General features: G+C 40.7%; 1 non-coding gene across 1 annotated transcript; it reads left to right on the top strand.

The window, feature by feature from the left end:
• Nucleotides 1–5,519: 5,519 nt before the first annotated feature.
• On the top strand, nucleotides 5,520–5,640 carry LOC138987667 (small nucleolar RNA SNORA3/SNORA45 family). The gene has a single exon (XR_011464051.1). It is a non-coding gene; the product is annotated as a small nucleolar RNA SNORA3/SNORA45 family (small nucleolar RNA).
• The last annotated feature ends 2,190 nt before the right edge of the window (nucleotides 5,641–7,830 follow it).

Raw genomic sequence — 7,830 nt, 5'->3', positions numbered from 1 at the left:
ACTACTTCGTTGTTTAATCCTCTCTGGGTGCACATTCCAGTTGTTATTTATGTGGATGCAAAGCAGATACTACTTTAAGAAGCCACAGAGTTGTCAAAACTGAGTTTAACAACAAGCAATCTGATCACATTACTTTCCTGCTTCAAATGCTTCAATGACTTCTCTGAAGATATGAAACACATATCTTTAATGCTTTCGAAGGCTTAAAATATGCTCCAAGATTGGCCTGTGATTACTTTTTAGTAATCACAGGCTAATCTCCTCTCTAGTCCCCATTCTCTTCCCCTCCAAGCAGATCACAGACACATGCTCTCATTGCCAGACCTCCAGTTATGTTTACCCTCTCTATGTCACCCTTCTCTCACCCTCTCTCCCTCTCTCTCTCTAAATCCCTTCCCCTCACACACCAATACACATGCACATTTGTGTACACCTATGCACATCACTAGCATTGTTAATTCCTCTTTCTTTAGATGTCACACTATACTCCTGAGTCCTTGGCTTCTTTCTGTTAGTTCTTTCGATTTTCCTTCCATAAAACCGACTACATATGTAAAATGTATTTAATAGCTATGTTTTTCATTGGATCATGGCTCTGTAAAGGCAGGAAACTGATTTCTGTCTAGGCTTTTGCATTCCTATTGAACTGTGGTGTTGGAGAAGACTCTTGAGAGTCCCTTGAACTGCAAGGAGATCCAACCAGTCCATTCTAAAGATCAGTCCTGAGTGTTCATTGGAAGGACTGATGTTGAAGCTGAAACTCCAACACTTTGGCCACCTGATGTGAAAAGCTGACTCATTTGAAAATACCTTGATGTTTTGAAAGATTGAAAGCAGGAGGAGAAGGGGATGACCGACGATGAAATGGTTGGATGGCATCACTGACTCAATGGACATGAGTTTGGGTAAACTCTGGGAGTTGGTGGACAAGGAGGCCTGGTGTGCTGCAGTCCATGGGGTTGCAGAGTCAGACATGACTGAGTGGCTGAACTGAACTGAACCTAGCTAAGTGTCTGACATTCTGTATGTTCTCAATATTTATTAAATGAATTAATGCATAGAAGTGATACAAGAACTGATGATTTAGAATTACAAATTCTCATCAGTTGTTTGTTTACTTTGTATCATTCTGCAATGCCCTTCATAACATTTCAAAACCATTATGTTAACTAATAGGAAGAATACTATACTCTTTGTTATTTATAAATCTTACCATTATATGCATCTTCCCTATAGAGTATTTGCTGTACAAAGAAGTCTGTTGTCAAAAAATTCAGCTTATCATCAGGCAGTTTATTTTTCCAACTCATCGAGGGTATTTAAAGTTTTAATCCTTTCCTTACTGTGATACAAAAATGTATTTAAAGGCAATCACTAACTTAGGAAGAAGGATGGGATAAAAATCTCTGGAATTCAGTGTTCAGTTCAGTTCAGTTCAGTCACTCAGTCGTGTCTGACTCTTTGCGACCCCATGAATTGCTGCACGCCAGGCCTCCCTGTCCATCACCAACTCCCAGAGTTCACTCAGACTCACGTCCATCAAGCCAGTGATGCCATCCAGGCATCTCATCCTCTGTCGTCCCCTTCTCCTCCTGCCCCCAATCCCTCCCAGCATCAGAGTCTTTTCCAATGAGTCAACTCTTCGCATGAGGTGGCCAAAGTATTGGAGTTTCAGCTTTAGCATCAGTCCTTCCAAAGAACACCCAGGACTGATCTCCTTTAGAATGGACTGGTTGGATCTCCTTGCAGTCCAAGGGACTCTCAAGAGTCTTCTCCAACACCACAGTTCAAAAGCATCAATTCTTCCGTTCTCAGCTTTCTTCACAGTCCAACTCTCACATCCATACATGACCACTGGAAAAACTATAGCCTTGACTAGACGGACCTTTGTTGGCAAAGTAATGTCTCTGCTTTTGAATATGCTATCTAGGTTGTAGCTGATCTTAATTTGAAATTAGACTCTTTAGAACTCCATTATTTGTGATTAACTAACATTAACTTCATCTGTAGATCAGTCTTCAATATATGTGTTTTCTTGCTTTGTTCTTTTCAAATAACATCTATTTAATTTGTGAGTCAATTACTATTTTTATTTTATTAATTTTAAAAGATTTGTTTCTTGCCCACCTACCAGGAGCCAGACACTACACTAAGGATTTTTACAAAGAGTTCATACTCATTGACATCTCTGAGACTACTGTTATTTCTGAGAACCTGAATCCTAGAAAAATGTGTGATCTATATGAAATCAAGTAGATCAAGTAGCTGAACTCTGGCAGAGTCAAAATTCAAACACAAGCTGACTGACTCCATACCCAGAACTATTCCAAATTTTCTTCCTACCGTCATCACTGATATTTTAAAATATGTATATAGTTTCTCTAGTAGCTTTTAAGAATATAAAAATCTATATAATAGACTTCAAAAGCTGAAACGTAAAACACTTTCAGTACATTCACTAAACAAATTGAAACCTATATAAAAGCAAAATATAAAGGAGAATGGTTTTCACATAAGTGATTTTGGTGCACAGTAAGAAATAATGAATGATAATCCCATGTCATCGTGGCTGGCTTGATGGCAAAGGGGCAATAATTCATCCTGTTCATAAGTCAGTTGAGTTGCCTCGGTGGTAATAGCATGGGCAAAGGCAAGGCTGTATAATTAAAATACACATTTTAATAATTTTTAAATCAGGAAAATCTAGAAACCTTCATATTCCTCCCAAGACCTAAATAGACATTTCTCCAAAGAAGACATTTAGATGGCCAAGAGGAACATGAAAAGGTGTTCCTAAAAGGTGTGGCTAATTATTAGAGAAAGGAAAATCAAGACAACAATTATGTATCACTTCACACCAGTCAAAATGGCCATCAAAAAAATCTACAAACAATAATTACTGGAGAGCTGGAGAGGGTGTGGCAACAAGGGAACCTTCTTGCACTGTTGGTTGGAATGTAAATGGATATAATCACTATGGAGAACAGTATGGAGGTGCCTTACAAAACTAAAAATAGAACTATCATATGACCCAGGAGTCCACTACCAGGCACATATTCTGAGAAAACCATACTTCAGAAAGACACATGTACTCCAATGTTCATCGCAGCACAGTTTACAACAGCCAGGATATGGAAGCAACCTAAATGTCCATTGACAGATGAATGGATAAAGAAGATGTGGTACATATATGCAGCAGAATATTATTCAGCCATAAAAGGCAATGAAATTGTGTCATTTACAGAGATTTGGATGGACCTAGAGACGAATATACAGAGTGAAGTCAGAAAAAGAAAAAGAAATATCATGTATCAACGCATATAGGTGGAATCTAGAAAAAGCTATAGGTGAACTTATTTGCAAAGCAAAAATAGAGACGCAGACATAGAGTGGATGTATGGACGTAATAGGGGAAGGGGAGGGTGGAATGAATTGGGAGATTCAGATTGGCATATATATACTGCTGCTGCTGCTGCTGCTAAGTCGCTTCAGTCGTGTCCGACTCTGTGCGACCCCATAGACAGCAGCCCACCAGGCTCCCCCATCCCTGGGATTCTCCAGGCAAGAACACTGGAGTGGGCTGCCATTTCCTTCTCCAGTGCATGAAAGTGAAAAGTGAAAGTCAAGTCACTCAGTCATGTCCGACTCTTCGAGACCCCATGGACTGCAGCCCACCAGGCTCCTCCATCCATGGGATTTTCCAGGCAAGAGTACTGGAGTGGGGTGCCATTGCCTTCTCCGATATATATACTACCATCTGTAAAAAAGATAACTAATGAGAAACTGCTATATAACATAGGGAGCTGTTTGGTACTCTGTGGTGACCTAGATGGGTGGGATGGTGGGGGGTGGGGTAGGAAGGAGGTCCAAGAGGGAGGGAATATATATAATATATAACCCAACATTGTAAAACTATACTCCAATTTTAAAAAGCCTATCAGATATGAAATAAAGGTGGATCAACTTGGTTTATGTTCATTTCCTAAGAGACGATAATCAACTGCATACCAGATTCACTAACTCTATTCACACTTCTACTCAAGTATAAAGGCTAAGAAAGATACCTGTAGGAAATGTGCTTTCCTGTCAAATGGAGGTCACTTCCAAAGACAGACTGTCTTTTCCACAGGTCATCACATTCCTCACATTCCATGATCAAAGAATGTTGGCTGAGTTGGTTAGAACTTACCTCAAATGTGACCAAGCTAATTACCCAATCATTCAGCCATAGAGTGAGTTTTCTCTTATGCACCACATCACATGGCCACCTATGTCACCAAAGTTTGCTACTGATCACGAGTGGGATCAGATATAAGAATCTAATTGGCTAAAAAATAAGTTAAAACATGCAATCTTCGGTTATCTCCCATTACATGAGAAAGCAAACCTGATAACAACTCTGTAGAAACTCTGATAATTTAAGTTATCAAACATGTACCTGTTCATTTCCATATATATATATATATATATATACACACATATAAATAAATCACATTTGCCTTCATAGCAAATAAAAGTAGTAATTTTAAAACAAACTGCTCTTCAAACTTGCAAGTAGATGCTCAGTTTGGAATATGAGTGTTTTTTGATCTCAGTATATAGCTTTGTCTTCTGAAGAAAAAAGAATCTTAAAAAACAAGCAAACAAACAAACTATGATTTACAAACAGGCAACCAGAAATTTAAACCGAACCATACTGTAATAAGAAAGATTGGCTCCCAGAAAATGTACAAATGTCCTTCAGAATAACATTCACATGAAATGGATTTTGATTGTTGCTTTGATCATAGGATTAGAAATGATGAAGTAGGAAATCTTATCCACCACATAAGCTGAGTGCAGAAACCTATATTAAGCAATCTGAGAAGCCTAAGTACAGAACATTAAGTCTCTAGAAATGTCTTACACATACAACTGAAATGGCAGAAAACAGAAATCTTCAGCCTTGCATAAATATATTTCCACTTTTCAATTTATAAGAGCAATTACTGTAGGGATGGATATTTCATGGGGATTAATGACCACCTGAAGGTAATAATTCCTGCCCTCATGTTAGGCCATCAACTCCCTTCAGAGATGAAACCTAATCAATCTGTCATTATTGAGCTGATGTTATATAGGTACTTAAAAAAAAAAAAAAAACTATCTCATTTGATGCCAATAAACTCCTGAAGATAAAGGAACATAGCCTTCTTTAGCAGGACCATTCTGATTGATTTTGTTCCAAAAATATGCAGAGAAATTTAATAGTCTAACTAGAAAACTAAAATACTTGCCTACCCAAGACTAGGACTTCCCAAGCTAGTGATCAAGAACCTGCCTGCCAATGCAGGAGACACAAGAGACATGGATTTGATCCCTGGGTCAGGAAGATTCCCCTGGAGGAGGGCATGGCAACCCACTCTAGTATTCCTGCCTGGAGAATCCCATGGACAGAGAAGCATGCTGGGCTTCAGTTCATGGGGTTGCAAAAAGTTGGACATGACGGAAGCGACTGAGCACGCATGCACACACCCGACAGTAGAGTCACATCCTGACAGCTCTTGTCCGGGTGTGCTAGAGTCCCCACAAAGAATCTGCTGGTCTTGATGCACTGGCGAGGGCAATCAGCCCCCAGAAGTGCCCAGGTCAGAAACATGCCTTCCCTGGCTCCAAGAGGTAGTGGATTGGGTTACTACAAATTTCTGGGGAAAGGTGGAGTAGGAAATGACAACCCACTCCAGTATTCAAGATTCCAAAGCAGCCTGTCATCCCGAAGGCCAACTTCTTCAGCAGAAGAGCTGAGGAGAAGATTAAGGGTGTGGGAAGGGCTTGAGTCCTGGTAGACTGAAGCCATATGGTAGAAAATTCATTAAATGTTAACAAGTGCTTCTCTTAAAAAGAAAGAACTGAGTAGAGCTTCTCAGGTGGTGCTAGTGGTAAAGAACCCACCTGCGAATGCAGGAGATGTAGGAGACTGCGGTTCAATCCCTGGGTTGGGAAAATCCCCCGGAGGAGGCCATAGCAACCCACTCCAGTATTCTTGCCTGGAGAATCCCACAGACAGAGGACCCTGGTGGGCCATGGTTCATAGAGTCACAGAAAGTAAGACTTGACTAAAGTGACTTACCACACAAAGGGTGTTAAACCAAAAATAAATAAAATATATAATATAATATAACACTTGCCTATAGCCACATTCATAGTAAGTCACTGATTGAACTTGAAGCCACAACTTCTCTGTAGCTATGAGAGTCATTTGTAACATGTGTAAGAAGACCTTTCACTCACTAAATAAACTTTATTTGGGGAGACAATAAGTAGCAGTCACTGTCACAGGGGCTAGATATATAAATATATGACTAATAAGGCATATATAGCTCCTGCCTTTAAGAGATTTTTAGTCTGCTGGGGAAAATAGTTAAGTGATAAAGGAATTTCAAAATAAACTGCAAAACTCTACTATGGCTGGTATCCAGTGGTAGAAATATGTAATGCAGTTCTCCATAGGAGGGGGTTTGACAGGAGGAGCCTCTTGATGAAGGTGAAAGAGGATCAAAAAGCAAAAAATGAAGACCATGGCATTCAGTCCCATCACTTCATGGCAAATAGATGGGGAAACAATTGAAACAGTGACAGGCTTTATTTTGGGGGCTCCAAAATCACTGCAGATGGTGACTGCAGCCATTAAATTAAAAGATCCTTGCTCCTTGGAAGAAAAGCTATGACCAACGTACACAGCATATTAAAAACCAGAGACATTACTTTGTCAACAAAAGTCCATTTAGTCAAAGTTACGGTTTTTCCAGTAGGTATGTATAGAGGTGAGAGTTGGACCATAAAGAAGTCTGAGCGCTGAAGAATTGATGCTTTTGAATTGTGGTGTTGGAGAAGACACTTGAGAGTCCCTTGGACAGCAAGGAGATCAAACTAGTCAATTCTAAAGGAAATTAACACTGAATATTCATTGGAGGAACTGATGCTGAGGCTGAAGCTGCAATACTTTGGCCACCTGGTGTGAAGAGCCAACTCATGGAAAGACCCCGATGCTGGGAAAGATTGTAGGCAGGAGGAGAAGGAGACAACAGAGGATGAGATGTTTGTATAGCATTAATGACTCAATGGACATGAGCTTGAGCAAGTTCTGGGAGATGGTGAAGGACAGGGAAGCCTGGTGTGCTGCAGCCCATGGGGTCACAAAGAGTTGGTCACAACTGAGCAACTGAACAACAACAACAATAGGAGGGCATTAGAAAAGTTTATCCACATAAAATGACCTTCAAACAGCAAATAATTGGGCTAAAAAGTGGATCTGCACGGAGTGGTTATAAAATATGCAAATGCCTAGAGACAATTAAAGAAAAAAGCAACACATTCAAGCCACTGTAAGCTGTCACAGTTTGACCGAATAATTCAGGGCCTGGGTGATGAGAGATGTGGCTAGAGAATTAAGAGTAGCTAACAGCTTATTTTCTTGGGCTCCAAGAAAGTAATATGGCAGCAGCAACCTGAAGAGGCATTGGTGGCCTGGGAAGCAGCCTTGCAGAGATCACAATGAAGATGGAGGCGGGAGCAGTGTAGTGACCAGCACCCCCAATTCCCAGTGCAGAGTCAGAGGAGAGGAAAGGCTGGGGCCAAAGCTTGGCAATGGCAGTGGAATGGCCCCAAGGCGACCAGAACCAGCAGGGAGTCGGGTGCCTTTCACTCCTGGGCATCCTACAACATTGGTTCCAGCCTTCCTCAGACCCCCATCCCAGCCACTCCAGCAGGGCCTTTGCCTCAACCCCAGGCCACATGTTGACTGACACCCTATGGCCTGTGATGGATAACACACTCAACAAGGACCAGCAG

This window comes from Bos mutus, chromosome 4 (genome assembly GCF_027580195.1).
Source record: "Bos mutus isolate GX-2022 chromosome 4, NWIPB_WYAK_1.1, whole genome shotgun sequence".
In the NCBI taxonomy this organism is placed as follows: Eukaryota; Metazoa; Chordata; class Mammalia; order Artiodactyla; family Bovidae; genus Bos; species Bos mutus.
This window is presented reverse-complemented; position numbering and strand designations above follow the sequence as displayed.